Below are 16,820 nucleotides of genomic sequence, written 5' to 3'. Positions count from 1 at the left end.
CAGTCTGAGCAAGCCTGGGAGAGACTCCCCATCCAGTCCCCAGGGAGCATTTGTGCAGAATTCACCCTCTGAATTGGAATTGTGCCAAAAATGTTCCAATTTCCAAAACTGTCATTCATGGGGAAATTATTTTGGGGTCGTTTTGTTGTTTTGGGGGTTTTTTGCCAGATGTTTGAAAGGGAAGGGAAGGGAAGGGAAGGGAAGGGAAGGGAAGGGAAGGGAAGGGAAGGGAAGGGAAGGGAAGGGAAGGGAAGGGAAGGGAAGGGAAGGGAAGGGAAGGGAAGGGAAGGGAAGGGAAGGGAAGGGAAGGGAAGGGAAGGGAAGGGAAGGGATTGGTTGGTATTTCCTGATAGTTTTTGTGGCTCATTGCATAACAGGGTGGCTGAAATGTCTTAATATGCCCTCTGATATCAATAATAAACTGTTGCTCCAAGGTTTCAGGCAGTAGGGGCAGAGGCTGCATGTGAAAAGCATGCAAAGAAAGGTCAGTGAAATGCAGAGTATCAGTAGAGTCCAGTGCATTTCCAGCAGAAAATCCTGTGAATTGTCCCTAAACCCTCAAGTCAAATCTTTCTGCACCTCTGTCTCCTCCAGTAAAGAAGCCACAGGGGGCTGTGGAGATGGGGAGCATCTTCCTTGTGCACCAAACCACCACTGCAATTTGATGTTTTCTACCAGTCTTCAATCATTTTGTTTGTTTTCTTTCAAATGAAAAAAAAAAAAGTATAATCTACTTTAGAACACAATTGCTTCTTTCTGCATTACCTTCTCTTTGGGGTTTCTCTCACATGTTTATCTTTTTTGTTCCTTGCTGTATTCACTCAGTAGTACAAACTGAGTGAAAACAAATTAATTTTAATGCCTTTTCTAGGAAAAATGAAAGTACTCCAGGAAAACCAATTTTGATAAAAGCATTTCATTAAATGAAGATTGTTAATGACAACAGTAAGCAGTTGGCAGTGGTAAATTAACCATGTGTTCTGACTACTCTGCAGATGATAGTGGTGGATGTACATAGGACTGCATTAGCTGTACAGTTCAAAGGAGAGAGAAAGCAGGAGGGAAGCTAAAGCTGGGGAAAACATGGAAAATGCTGTCTTTGTGATAAAAAGACAGCTATTATAGTCTCTTTGTGTTGAGATTGAGTTTTACTGGCAAACTTGAAATGAGTAGGGGAGTACAAATTGTAAAGTGAGCCACTCAAAACTTTCCAAAGAGGCTTAATTAAAAAAAATATTTATTGGCTTTCACTCTGACCAAATGCTGCAGGCTCCAGGCTTAATCCATTTGTCTGAGTGGAAGGCCAGGTCTGACCAAGTTCTGTCAGTTTAGAACAGGAAAATTTAGAAAAAAAAGAGGAAACCAGGAAGGTTAGACTAAAATCAGCATAATTTAGTGTTGCTTGTCTGTGAAGACCTCTCTGCTTCTGTCATATGTGTGACTTATCCTCTTCCTGGGACTGGTTTTACAGGCCATGTTAAGGCTGGGCTGCCCAAAATCAGATTGTTCCCAGGCTTCCCAGTTTAAAGTGAATTATGACCCTGCATGGATCATCATACAGCACACCAAAACCTGAACCAAAACTGAACTGCGGCATACACTTAATTAGGTACCAGAAATTAAGAATGGAAAATTACAACATATTAATGTCCTTTTCCTCAGGCCTGTCTTAGAAAAATGTTGAATGCTGTAAGAGGCATTGCAGAAGTCAGGGAGGGGATTGGATCAAGGGAATCAAACACAGCCCTGCCTGTGGCCATCTCATGCTGGGGAAGGAGAGCAAACCCCAATGTGGCTGTTCACTGTGGGTCAGCTGCTCCCTTCAGTGAACAGCCCTAAAAACACTGATTATTTGTTTTCCTGTGTCTTCTATCACCTCATTCATTTTGGTTTTACCAGTCAATGAACATGTAGCCCATGAAGATAATTCTTCATGGCCAGAAAACTACGCTGAGATCACAGCTGTGCAGTGCTCCAGACAACCTACACAGGGAAAATCCAGCACCTTTGTGGCCATGGATCTGTGCTGGCCATGTACCACAGGGATGGGTGGTGCATCATTCCTGCAGCTGCCTCCTGGCCCAGGAAGGCAAAGGGTGAATTTCTACATCTCATGGCCTGGAACCTTTTCCTCCTGGCAATGCCATGGGGGACAGGAGACCAGAAAACAGTTAGACCCATTTGAGTCTCCCTGGAAGGTTTCCTTAGCTGGAATGACCTTTCCATGGGCAATTGCCCCAATTCAGCCTGTTCTACCGAGGCACATTTGCACATGAGCCCCTCAATGAGATTCTCAGCATCTTTTGGGTTGCTGTGACCCCAAGAATGTTAAAAGTCTCTTTTCCCAGCCCGAGCGCTTGAAGAATGAGTTGGAGCTCTTCATTTCTCGGTCTCAAGGTTGTTTATTGTTTCTTATCTATAAAATATTTTCTCCTGTCCAGCTGAGGTCCGTCCAGCAGGGCAGTTCCAGGCACTCTGCCTGCCCCCAGGGCAGTGTTATGTCTTTATACTAAAAACTACATGTACAATGTTTACAATTACTTCCCAATACCTATCACCTATGTTAGACAGTGAGCTTCTACTCTAAACCAATCTAAAAGTGCCAACATCACAGCAGAAGATGGAGGCCAAGAAGAAGAAGGAGAAAGGCTGGACATGCCCAGTTCCCTCCATCTTGCCTCTTGAATCCCCATACCAGAAACCCCAAAATCTACTTTTCTACCCTGTGATAACTTCACTATTATTCTACCTAAACTGTTGTGGCTTGCTGGTCTTCATGTAGGGTTGGTGATTTGCTCTACGGGTCATAATCAAACCCACAGGTGTTTTGGGCTCTGTGCCAGGGCTTCTGAGCCCCCTGGCAGGGGTCTTGGCCATCCTGGACAGCCAGAGGCATGTCCTGGGTTCCCACATGAGATGTGCCATGCCCTTTGGGGACAGAGGTATTGTGCAGGGATGAGGGATGCAGGCACAGTATCCCCACAGGTGCTGCCTGCCTGGCACAGCCTAGGTGTGAGGGGCCCTACACAAGCTGGTTTTCCTGTCCTTGTGCCCTTACCCCATCCCACAAACTCCTCAGCCTCAGGAAACTTGACATAAGAAATGCTCTGTCTCACAGAACAAGCTCAGTGGGCAAGTTCCACTTTGCTGAGCCTGTTTGAAGTGTTTTGAAGTTCCTTCTCATCTGATACCCAGCTCCTTTACATAAGGTGTGAGCTTCTCAGGGGATATTTGCAATCAGCTTGACTTCCATATTATGGAAGTCAGGGAGACTGTGAGGGGCCACTTCCCTAAGCCCCCCACACTTCTGAAAGTACAGGAAAAGAGAAATATTCTGGGCCTGGGAGATACCTTTGAGTTGCCCCCGCTGCATTTATTCAGTGAGATCTGCATCAGGGAGTAGCTGTTCAGTTCCTCTTCACCCTCCTTCTGTGGGCTGATTTGAGATGCAGGCACACTGGTAAAATGAACCTGACAGAAAAGCCTCTAATTTAATTCAGAGCAGAATGCAGATTTTTTTTTTCTCTCTCAATTAAGCTATAGTCATGCATTTAACACAGCACACAGTATTAAATGGGAAGAGTTGGAAAAACTTGTAAGTAAGACACCTAACAGTGATGGGAATGAAGCATGAACATGGAGCTTGGCAGTCAAAGTGCAGCTGAGGCCTCCCAGTTGTGTGTCACCTCTGCAAGAGCCAAGCAGCCTTCCTCCCTCCAGATAACATGACTTCTAGGGTGAGGACAAATCACTTGGGAACACAAAGCCCCCGAGGCAGGGAGGCACAGCGACTCTCACAGCCCAGACAGTGCCATGGAAGTCAGGGAAATGCTGCTGTCGCTCAGGTGCAGCACCCAGACCCTGTCACACCCTGCAGAAGGAACGGGCAGCTGCTCTCATGGGGACAATGAAGGAGGGAGGCAGCTATTACCCTCCTGACTGGACTTGTTTTCCTTCCTTCACTCCTGACCCGTTTGGGATGTCAGTGGGACTGAACCTATGCAAGTCAAACATTTCCTGGCTTTCCTCTCACGCTGCTTTTCTGACAAAAACGAGGGGTTTGGCTCAGCAGAAGTGTTAACACACCTTCCCTCCTTTCCACCAGGGGTGTAACTTGCCAGTAGCCTGACTCTCCATTAAGAAAACTCTCTCATTCAGCCAAGGAGGCACTTCAAGCCCTAAGAAACCCCAGCCCTGGCTCTGTTCAGCCAGACTTACCAGTCTGCTCCCTTCTGCCTAGGAAAATTCTGTCAGCATTTCCCCAAGTCTTGCAAGTTGCCTTGAGGATATGCCATCAGCTGAGGCTGCATGACTGATCAATTCCTCCCTCTTCTCCCATCCTCCATTTTCAAGCTTCATCTTTGTAGCTGATGGATAAAACAACAACAAAAAAAAAAACCAAAACCCACCAGCCATATTTAAAATTCCCATGGCAATAAATAGATAGATAGATTACAGTCAATTACCAGAAACTGCTATTGATCAAGGCTGGTTTAGAATTATACTTGCTTTCACGATCAAGCTTACAGTACAATTTGCCCTGCATTCATCATCTGTTTCAATCAAAATGAGAGGGGAGGAAATGACACTTATTTTAAATAAAAAGCTTTCAAGCTATTCTTGCAGGCTGCTTTGAGGATCTAGGACAGATCAAAGCTGCTTTGAGAATTCATCCATTCTCCTTCAGATATGATAGCTCATTGTCCATAGGAAAAAAAAAATTAAGGCAGTATAAGTTATCAAAGCAGCAAGTGGATTTTGGGTTTCCAAGAAGTGGTCTCAAATTGGTGAAGCCTGCCAGGATAATAGCAGAACAGGAGTGACAGTAATCCCCTCTGTCACAGAGACCAAGATATTGGCAATTGCAGGCACTACACCAGAAATCGTTTCTTAATCAAGCTCTGTCTTAATGATAGCTGGGTCATCTGCATGGATCAAAAGCCTTGGTCAATACCACCTTCCCCAGAGTGCCTGACATTGGTCAATTATGAATGGGTTAGGAACTGAGGTTTACCCCAAACCTAATTCCTTTGCTGATTAGGACTTTATTCTAACTTCCAGCCGAAGGGCACTCTTGGGAAAAGGATCCTTTGATCCTTGTTTTGGCATTGTCCTGTGAATAATGTATCTTTTTTTTTTTTTTGCCATCCAATGCCTTCTCCTTACATAATGGTAGATAGCAATCACATCTCCCTTCAGCTCTTGGCCAAGTTTAGTGAAGCAGACTTTTTGGCACGGTGCCTGTGTGATAGTTCATGTTTCTCCTGAACTCCCAGCTCTGCTTTTTTCTCTGCCTGTTCCAGTCTGAGTTTGTCTTCCTTGAATAAAAAGCAGCAATGCACAATAACCTAAAAGAGCTCTCTCTCACCAATGTGCTGCACTGCTCCAGTTACTCTCATCTCTGCTTTCCTCTGCTATGTCCTCTCAATATTTCTTTTCAATATTTCTTTCCCCTGCCTTCCTGCTTTCTTAGGTTTGTGCTTCCTCCTGGCCCTTCTCATTCCCACTTGTTCTGCTTCTTTTCTTCACTGCTGCTTTTCTCATAGAAGGCCAAAATAAGTGAGAAAAGTGTCAGGTCCTCCTTTCCAAACCTGTTGATTGAACGTGCTGAAGAATAAGTGATCTGCAGGGAATAGGATTTATTGGGCTGTTAGCTTGAATGGAGACGTCTGGCTCAGCCTGCTGAGTCTCTGAGCACAATTTCTCTCTGCACAGCTCCACTGCTGCTCTTCCCCTCTCTAAATGCACTTTGAAGGGCTTTGCTTTTGTATCAGTGTGTGAGGAGTATGGGTAAGACCTAATTTCAGGGATGGGAGAAGCAGACTTCACTATATATCAGAGGTGGTTTCATGCCCTTATAATACATTTTTCAAGGCAACTGATCCTGCTGCTTCATGGCTAACTTGGCTTCCATCCACTGAAATCAGAGCTGCTGTCCTGGTGGGGTTTTGTCTCTTTGTTTGGAGGCAACCTGTGACAGCACAGAAAGAAATGTCTTCACCTGGACTTCATTTTGAGCCTGTGATTACTATCAGTCCTTTTGATGAACCAGGTACCTATTTTGCTATGTTTCTACCTTACAGATGGGCCAAACTCCAGATCCTGTCAATGAAAGGATAAAGAAAAGAGAAGAAACCCTTCTGCCATGCCAGACATTTGCTGGTCACTAGCACATTCCACACCACAGCAGGACCATATTTATTTTTGTGTGCTAAATGCTGTAGCAAGGTTAGTCCACAAATAAATAAATGAGTAGAGGTTCAATATTTAAGGGAATTTCAACTGGAACAAAAACTACCATGAAAGTTGAGACTGTAACAGCCTCGACAGTGTCCCTTTAAATTACACTTAATAAATACCAGGGAGCTGAAATGTTCTGTGGTTGTGCATATATTTGTAACAAATGGTTGCACAAATATTTGGCTCCTAACGATGAACTAACTGGTATGACATTTGCCAGGGAAAATTAATTACTTTAACGTGTGTTGTATAAAATATGAGATAATCATGTAATGTATGTGTGTGCTGCAGAGTGTTGCTGAGTGACTAAGTTATTACCAAAGGAAATTTATGAGAAACAAACAAGAAACACTCAGAGATGCTGTAAATGTCATGCTATGCTCAAGGGCCTTTTGCGGCTGAATAATTTTTATGTGGATGAGGAGGACAGGATCATGCTGTGAAAAATCAAGTTAGAATGAGTTAATCTTTGTATTTGCACATAATTTTATTGGTATTTAATGTAGCTGTGATGTTTCTGTTTCAAATTGTAGGGACAGTTCATAGCGAAGATGACAAGATCGAATCAGACTGAGCTGAGTGATCTCAGCATCAAATTTTGAGCGGTCTATGTTCAAGAAGAAAAGCTGCCTATTTAAGAAATGGGAAATAAAGTGGTCCTGATAGTCAAGTCATGGCTGCTGGTTTGTGCAAAATTTTACTGCCTAATTTATGTGACTTTTTGGAAGGGTGAAGTAATCTCCCTTAGAGGTCTTGCTTGTGAAGAGGCACTCACTGCTCCGTGCAGCTCTAAAGAAGGGAAGGGTCAGGGGCTGCCAGGGCTCTGCCCTCCCCTCCCACCAGGATGCTCTGCAGGGTCTGCATGAGGCTGTGGGCAGCAGGGAGAAGTGGAAAGCAGTGAATTGACCTGGAGAAATAGGAACTGGCGAGGGAAAAGCAGACACACACATCCCTTCTCAGACAGGGAGTGTGGAGCGTGATAAACCTGATCTCTAGATGGTAGCAGGAAATAATGCAGTAAAAATCACATCCATTACATTCTGCCTCTTAGCCCTAACTAAGGAATTCAGAGAGGGGAGACACACTCTCGAGCAGATAGCAGAGTCATTTGAAAGAAAAAATAAAACCCAAGAAAGAAACAGAGCTAATTGGTTTGAGGGGGTCTTTAACCACCCTCCTAGTTCTGAGGGACCTGATAAAGTAGGGCACAGCCCTTGGTGGGTGTCACCAGCATTTTGCCAGGCAGCAGCTTCCCAGGTGGAGTCCTGGAAGGGAGAGGAATAACTTGGGAATGTGAAAGTGAAGGACAATGTCAGTGAGAGGTACAGGATTTGTAAGCCTCAGGGAATGCGGGGAGGATAACGCCAACCTCAAGGCGAAGGGCTTGAAGGCAGCAGACTTGATACAGAGGATATTCCTGTGGAAACCAAATCCATGGAAGAAAGGAGTTCCAGGATGAGTTGATGGTTCATTAAAAGTAAATAAATAAATAAATAAACAAACACTGTAGCAGCAGAATCACAAAATATCCCAGTGTGTAAAAAGGATAGGAAATGCAGTCGGAGATATCTGTGAAATCACAAGCTCTTCTATGATCTCAAGTGCAAGAAGGGAGAGTACAGAACATAGAAACTAGGTCAGATATCTAAAAATGAATGTAAAAAAAAGCTCAGCATGAGCATACAGAGACAAAATCAGAAAGCACAAAATAAAATACTTTTCCTATTCTTTGCTTATACTAATAAGGCACTTTCAGGGTATTTTTTAGTAACAAAAAGGGAAAACAAGGGAAGAATTACTCCATGGGTAGGAAAATCAGCAGATGATGCTCAGAAGCTCAGAAAGCTTAGTGCCTTTTTTAAAGAAGACTAGAAGGGGACAAATCTAGTGCTTCTGTTAAAAGAGGCAGGGAATTGTAGAGCCAGGGAATTAGAAACAAGAGGGTCAGTGGAATGTTGTAAATGAGTGTGTGCATTGTTTCTCACCAGGATATCTTGGTGTGTCTCTGCAGTTATGGCCTGGCAGGAGCCTGGATTGGTGAGGGGATGGATGGCCTTTCACTCATGGCAATCTGGTTTATCATTTGCTCCCAGGTGCACATTCAGGCTTGTCCCTGTGGCCCCTTTTCCTTCTGTACAGCTGGCAACTGTGTTCTCACTGAGAACCGGCTGAGGAGATCACAGGAATATCCAGAGGGCGGGATGTTTTGTCTCTGGAGGTAGCTGGGCCAGACATGGTGGGAAGAAACAGAGAATCTGTGTGAGGAGGTACCCAGTGATTAAACTGCTTGTTGGTGAAAGAAGGGTAAATGAGAAAATGCAGCTTCAACATCAAGTGAAGTTGTGATCTGACATGCAGCAACCCAAGCCCTGGGGCTGCTCCAGCCCTTCCAGCACAGCTGCTGGGTGTCCCATCAGCTGAGGAGAGGATGATATTTTCTTTAATCCTGCAAGGCTGTCAAGGCAGTGAAGCTTCATCCCCTCATTGTGTGGAACAGCCTTCCCTCTCTTCTCACCCTCTGCCTCTGTGTCACTGGGGGGTTTTGCTGTCTTACTATTAAAAAGTCAGAAGTGGCAGGTCTGCCTGCTCTTGGTTTTCTTAGCTTGTACAGTTCTGAGTGCTCCCTGTGTAAATCAGCTTCCTCAGTTTTCATTTGGGGTTTTTTTTCCCAACTTCTCTCACAATTGTCAGGAATCATGCCTTACATTTTGGTGTCTTGATAGAGAAAGGGCTGCCTCTCTTTGAAGGAGAAAACTTGGTTGTTCTGAAGGGTGCTGGAGAACAGTCACCTACCCTGAGATCTTGAAATATCTCCTAGGAGAGAGCCAGAGCCCATTCCTGTCTGCAGAGAGATCTGAGTAAGCTCCTTAAGCTAAATCAGCTCTTCTGAGCAGGTCTCTGCAGAGCATTAGGCTGACCAGAACCAGATCCACACTTCCAGGGGAATCACTAAACCTTCATGGCACTGAAATGTCATAACATTGAACCTGTTCTCTATTCCACTCCAAATATCCCCCAACATCCTGTTTGGGATTTCACCACTGGTTTACACTGAGCTTCCAGGTGAATTTCCCAGTCTTTCCCTGACTTTGCTGCCTGTGATTTAGGACCAAGCACTGTGCAGAGAGCTTCAGGTCACTCCATCTGCTGGACATGATTTTGCAGAGATGAGAACACACACAGCTTTATTGTCCCACTGCCCTCATGCTCAGACTGGACAAAACTTCTGGGAATCCTTTCCTCTCATTTGGCTCAGCCTAACCTAGATAACTTTGTGTCACCTTCAAATGTTGCTTCCCCATCTCTTTTCTAGATCACAGTGAGATACTGCAAATGCCACTCATTGTTTTCTACAATTCATTGGCATACTAATACAGGATTTTAAAAAAAATGAATAAAAAAATACTGAAAAAAAACCATTCCAGTTACAAATATAGCAGATGCCAGGATTAAAGGTTCTTATGTCATTGTGACTTAGTGATTTAAATCCCTCTGTGCAACAATACAGATTTTAGTCAAGGGTATATAAGGGCATTCCTGGGTTATGTCTTCCAGTGCTGCATGATTCCCATCGTTAGGAAGTTTTCTGTATTTGCTGTCTTAAATCTTCTTTACTTCAAAGCTGATTTGTTCTTGTTCTTGTTTTGATGGACATGATGAGCAAGTGAAGATAATCCTCTTTATAACAACCTTGTACCTACTGGAACACTGGGAGACAGATTTTCTGAGAACCTGATTTCAGCTTTAAAATAACTCTTCCAAATTATTTTGCTTTTGTGCCACTTGGCCACAAAATAGGCAGTTTTCATAAAATAGAGAGACAGGAATGACCATTTGAAAACCATCTCTATCCCTCTGCAGCACAGGTTTAGTCCTTTGGGAGGTGACCTGTCAGACATGAAATTGATACTCTCATTTACCAGTGTCATGTGCAATCTGTAAATTCTTTCAGTGATATAAAGGTTTGAAATTTTGTTCCAACAAAAATGTGGGGAGAATTTAACTGTCTGGTGCCTCTGATCCCCTACTGAACTTGCAGTGGCCTAAGTCACTGTTTGCTGAGCCAAGGAGAGTTACATTAGGTAATCTGAGTAATAACACCACAGACTTCCTGCTTCTTACAATGCTGGAAATTAGGAAAAGCAGTGCAGATAAACAGCAAAACCAAACTACACTGATTTTGGAAGTCACTGAGGAGTATTTTCTCATTGGGGTGGGACTGAAGCTGCCACTTCAGCTGCGTGTGTGTCTGGCTCTGGGTGTGTCTCCTCTTCTCTTCAGAAAGAAACGTCTTGCACCAAGCCCCTTTTGCCTTCTCTGAAGAATGGAGCCTGCTTTTCAAGGAACAGGAGCCCTCTCTGACATGCAGAATCAGTCAGCACTGCTGCTCATCCATGAGAAGGGCTGACAGGCTTTGAAAAGCCATGCAGCACCTGTGGATGCCTCACACCACCATTCCAGATTGGATAATGCCTCTGGGGAGATCAAGTCCGTCCCTGCTCTTTGTCCTGAAGGGGATCAAGGAAGAAGCAAGGAGAAAACAAGATTGTGTGTGTCTCCCAATGCTGAGCAGGCTGGAAGAAACCCAGCCCCAAAATTGAGAATAATGCACGTTGTACAGGAATGGTATCACTTTCAGCAACTTGAAGAAGTACTTGTGCTCAAATTTCACTCAGCAAACACCAGTTTTGCATGTCATACAGCTCCTGAGGAGCAGCAAAAATGGGTAAACATGTCATACAGCTCCTGAGGAGCAGCAAAAATGATGGGTAACAGCTGTGGGCATTGCCTTGTCACCCCCAAGGCAATAAGAATCAGGGCAGTGCCCATCTGTGTGACCTGAGGAGCAAACCATGGTTTTAATTGGCTTTCCCCAAATCCCCACACCATAACACCACACCAAGAACCCAAGGCCCAGCTCTGGCACAGCACAACTGTATAACCTTGAGTCAGGCTCTGAAAAACCCCCAAAAAGTCTCTGCACAGATTAGAGAGGTGCAGTTACAGTCAGAGGTGGGAAAGATGAGAGCAGTTTGGGGTGGAGCTTAAGAATTCAAGAGGGAAAACACCTGCAGGGAAACATATTGAATCCTTTAAAATAACAACAGCAGTAAAAAGGTGAGGCAGTTTGGGGACTGGTCCCCAAATTAGGAAAATTAGGGATTATTAGAAATTAGGAAAATTAGAAATTAGGGATGATCAGGTTGTGTTTTTGGTGTTACCTCCCAGTGCATAACCAGATTTTTTTGGGATGCCTGTTGTCCCTTGAGGTAAATCTGCTCTGAGCTCCTGATGTCCCTGCCAGCCTCGAGGGTTCTGTCCCACACGTGGAGAGAAGCTGCTGCAAAACACCCGGGGTGTGGCTGTGTCTTGTCCATGCTCCATGGTGTGCAAAAGCAGGAATTAACCTTTGAGGTGAAGCAAGGACTCAGGTGGGTCACAGAGCACAGACCCCAGGGGATGGTGCCTGCTTGGACACACACATGGCCACCAACTGGCTCCCTACCAGATTTTCTGGCCCTCAGCAGGTTAATTCCAGCTGGATTCAACGAGGCCTTTAACTTTCCTGAGTGCTGAAACTCAACCAAAGATGAGCTTGGACATCCAAGCTGGCACAGCAGGTGCTGAGCAGAGCACAGGGGGTGATGGAGGATGAGCTGGTGCCCATGGGGAGCTGGGGAGGGGGGGAGATCCTCCTCAAGGGCAGCAGGGCAGGGCCTGCCCAAGGTCCCAGCTCCAGGTGTCCTGTCAAGGGTGGCCTTGGCAGCTCTGTGGGCTCTGCAGAGCAGCTGCACTTTGGTTCCCTCATGTCCTCCAGGCTGGGGAACCACACAAGGATTGCAGGATCCGTGGGGAACCACGTGAGGATTGCAGGATTGTCACAGACACATTTTATGAAAAATCCTTTCCTTAGGATTTTTTCTCCTGAGAAGCTGAGAGGCCTCAGGAACAAAATGTAACCAATGGTTATCTGCTGCTGTGGAATGCAACAGGTGCATCTGGGATTGGTCTCATGTGGTTGTTTCTCATTAATGGCCAATCACAGTCAGCTGGCTCAGACTCTGTCTGAGACACAAACCTTTGTTATCCATTCTTTCTTTTTCTATTCTTAGCCAGCCTTCTGATGAAATCCTTTCTTCCATTCTTTTAGTATAGTTTTAATATAATATATATCATAAAATAATAAATCAAGCCTTCTGAAACATGGAGTCAGATCCTCATCTCTTCCCTCATCCTTGGACCCCTGAGAACACGGTCACACAGGATCTGTGGGGAACCACACAAGGACTGCAGGATCTCTGAGAGTTTCCCCTGAACCACACAAGGACTGCAGGATCTCTGAGGGTTTCCCCTGAACCACACAAGGACTGCAGGATCTCTGAGGGTTTCCCCTGTCAGTCCCCCTGCAGGGATGGTCCTGTCCCACTGACACCTGTGGGATCTGGGCCTGCACAAGCCCTGCAGAAGGAGCCCCTCAGGCAGGTGCTGTTGTGTCAGTGCCACCCTAGGTGGGGTGGCCTTTGTGTCCCTGAATGCTGCTCTCATTTTCCCAGTGGGGATTATTCTGCACAGGCTGTTGCTCCCACAGCTCCTGCCTCTCTGGTTTCCTCTGGCCAGCCCAGTCAGGGCTGTGCTGCTGGGCACTGTGGAAGCACTCTGGGAAGCATCTTTGCACCCTTTCATTGGCATCTTCTGGCAGCTGATTCCTCCTGCCAGCTGGACAGGGACTGGTTTATCCAAACGCTTTCTGCAGAGGCTGCTCCACTCAAAAGGTTCAGATTTTTCCATCCCATTTCCTTATTTCCTCATTTTCCCCTTGAACAGAGGTCCCTGTAGTGCTCCCCAAGGAAGGAACTGAATGCAGCTGCAGGAGAAGGTAAAGGAAACCCCCTCTGCAGTGAGTGACCTTGCTCCTGCCTGCTCTCATTCCTTCAGCCCTTCTTCATCTCAGGCTGCTCCAGGCTGGGAGTAGGAAGAGCCTGGGCTGTCAGTCCATGCCCTGCCACCCCCACCACAGGCAGCCCCCACAGCTCCAGCCCTGGGATGGATGGGGATAACAAGATCTTGCTCCTCAGGGCAGCACAGGGTTCAAACAGCCCACAATATCAAGCAGAGAAGTTTGCCTGTTATCTTTATTTTATTTTATTTTACTTTATTTTATTTTATTTTATTTTATTTTATTGGCAGCAGCTAAACCATATTATAAAGGAATTGTGTTTCTTTCTAAAATGCATCAAGCAATCCAAAGGTGTGGAGAGCAAAAGAAGGTGTGGGCAGGTATAGCATATGAAGGATTTGTATTCCTCTCCCTTCTTTATTCAACCTGTGGATGAGAAAATGCATAGTTCACATGTTTACAGAGCTTTGCAAAAGGTTACCAGTTACTTCCTCTCTAATATCCCTAATGTAGGGAAAAACACCATTTGAAATGGTAGAAACGTCAGAAACCCTTTGCAAAAGTAAATCATAAGCACACCATTGCTCTTCTCCTATTGTCAAGAAAGGATTTGCACTGAGAAATCCTATTAACAGAGATTATTTGCATAAATCTTTTGTGCAGCAGACTCCAAATAATTTGTATTAAGTACTTCTCCTGTGGCATGTATGTTAAAATGGTGTATTTTTAATAATATATTCATGTTGTCACTTACAAATCTACACAGCCATGACTCACCAGTGTCTGGTTTCTCCTGGGGTCAAGTGCAGTCAAGCTTAGAGATCTGTAAATGCCCAAACTTCATTAAACACTCACCAGTCCTCAGTAATTCCCATTCCAGTAGGTTATCACAACTGTCCCACAAAAGCTTTCCAGCATCTCCCACTCCCTTTACAATCCTAGGATGTGATTTATTACTCCAGTCTGGGTGCTCTGAGAACTTTTTAATAGTACTAATTGCCTTATTATCCACTCCAGTGCGAGAGTAAAACCTTTTGACATTTTCCTTCCTTCCCCGAGGAAAACAAATCCCAGTTCCTGGGATATTGCCTTCTGCTCCCTTTGTGATTACTGGGGCGAGGAATTCCTTCAGGCCCTTTGCCTTATCAGCCTCATCTGTCACCAACTTTGCATTCCCATCTCTCTTGGTGCTCCCTAATCACTTTGCATCTTCCATTATTCTGGGTTATTTTTTTCCCCTCTCCTTTTTTTTTTACTTACAGTGTCAATCTTCATCACATATTCTATTCCTTATTTTCTATCGATGTATTTTTTTTCACATCATGCTCTGTGATACTTACCTTGCCCCAGTTTACTATTTTTAAATTAGTGTAGGAGTGCCTATTGAAAAAAAAAAAAAAAAGAAAGAAATGCTTTTTTCTGGCTGTTCCATATTTAAGAATTTGCTGCAATAGCTCCAAGCAAACCACACACGTGCACAAATTCCTGTGTGTCAGCTACCAGAGGATCTTAATTTTCTAAAAGCAAAACTAATATCACCAAAAAATAACCTGGTAGGTCTCTAACCTTTCCAATGCTGAGAAAATAAATAAATTTCCTTTTTTCTTTTTTTTTTTTTTAAGTGAAAACCTGGAATTAATTGCAGTGCCACACCCCTTCAGTATCTATTTTGCCTGCTCTGTGTGAACAGAAAGAAGAGAGCAGCCACAGAAAACATTTCTGTTGCATGTTCAGATGTGAAGGAGCACAAGGCTAAACCCAGGAGAAGGATGGAGATAAAAACACCTGCTGTTCCCAGGGGGGAAGCACTGGAGTTCTCTGCTCTCAGCAGGATGGTTGGGCAGCATCCAGGGCTCTGTCAGGTCAGCTTTGTTCAGCCAAATCCTGTAAATTCCTGAGGAGGGAGCACCCACAGCCTCCCTGGGTGAGCTGTCCACTGCTGCACCACCCTCCTGCTGGAAAATCTTTTCCTGATGTCCATTGTGACCTTCCCAGGCCACAACTCTTGTGGCTGCTGCCCCTCGTTGGGAAAGGTTTGGCTCCGTCACCTTTGTGCCTCCCCTTCAGGTGGCTGTGGCTGCCTCAGATTTGCCCTCACCCTTCCCTTCCCAGCTGAACAACCTCAGCTGCCCTGTAGCTCTGATGCTTTAGACCTCTCAGAAAAATATCCTTAGGTGTTTTTCTGGACCCTTTCTTCTTTCTCAGCCTCTCTCCTGAACTGGAGGGCCCAAAAGCAGTCATGGTATTCCAGGTGAGGTCCCCCAGGGCCAAGTACAAACAGGCAGATAAATTTCCATAACTGCTGACCACGCTCCTCCTGAGGTACCTCAGCCTGGGTTTTCTGTCATATGCAGTGACTCCAGGGTTCCTTCAAATTCCAGGTCCACCATAACCCCCAAGCCTTTCCCAGCAGAGATGCTACTCCTGTAACCTCTGCCTATGGGGTTCAAAAGGCCAAGGAAAAGTTTGGATTGTTCAGCTTGGAAAAGAGAAGGCTTTGGGGTGACCTAATTGAGGTTTGCCCTAAAGGAGGCCTATGAAAAAGTGTGAGGTTGTTTGCAGGGGCATGGAGTGGCAGGACAAGGGGGAATGGCTTCAAACTGGCTGAGAGCAGGTTTAGATCAGAGGTTAGGAGGATTCTTCCCTGTAAGGATGGTGAGGCCCTGGCACAGTTTACCCAAAGAAGTTGTGGATGTCCCGTCCCTGGGAGTGTCCAAGGCCAGGCTGGATGGAGCTCTGAGCAACCTGGTCTGGTGGAAGGTGTCCGTGTCCCTGCCCAGGGCAGGAAGTTGGAATGAGATGATCTTTAAGATTCCCTCCACCCCAAACCATTCTGTGAGTCTGTGATTCCCAGTAAGGCAGGTTTGCCACAGAACATGGACACAAGCAGGATACAAGGCACCCAGCTTGACACCCACGTTCTGACAGACAAATTCCTCTTCTTGTGCCTTGCCCTTTACTCCCTCACCATGAGCACTCCCTGGTTCCCTGATTCTGTGCAGACTGCCCAGGGGTCTCAAAGCCTAACCAGAGATTCCTGTAAAAACATAAAAAGAGGAAAGACCTGTGCATCCCTTCCCTGGTTTGTTCTACCTGGGCTTTCACATACAAACCAGTGAGTCACTGAAGCACGTGCCTGGCTGTACTTGCACACACAGCCTCCAAACAAATCTAAAGAAGCCAGCATGCAATTCAGCTTTTAAGTTTGAAAATTAGATCTCATATGTCATATGATATATTTATATTCCACATAAATAGAAAAAATATTATTATGTTGGGGAGAGGCATCTTCTCAATGTTTTTTAACAATTATACATTGTAATAAGAGCATTAAGAATATAGACTCCCTCATTGCTGCTAATTTTCCTTCTTCCTCTTTGTTGGCCCAAGTGGATTTTGAATACAATTTGGCAACTCTTGATTTTCAAACATTCCTTTCACACATCTGTAGGGCTTCCTTACATTTACAGATTAATTCAGATGTATTTTGGCTTAGATTTCTGTCTCAGCAACATGTAGGCTATCAAGGCATTTGATTGCCTCACTGAAGAGGATTTGAAATCTGTAAATAAAAATCTGAAATTTGGCTGCAGTATGAGTTTGGTGTCTGTTAAGCACACAAGAAAACAGAATAACCTCTACTTCATCCTCAATACTTCAAGAAAATAAGATGTTCAATTCC

This window comes from Agelaius phoeniceus, chromosome 2 (assembly GCF_051311805.1).
Source record: "Agelaius phoeniceus isolate bAgePho1 chromosome 2, bAgePho1.hap1, whole genome shotgun sequence".
Classification (NCBI taxonomy): domain Eukaryota; kingdom Metazoa; phylum Chordata; class Aves; order Passeriformes; family Icteridae; genus Agelaius; species Agelaius phoeniceus.
This window is presented reverse-complemented; position numbering follows the sequence as displayed.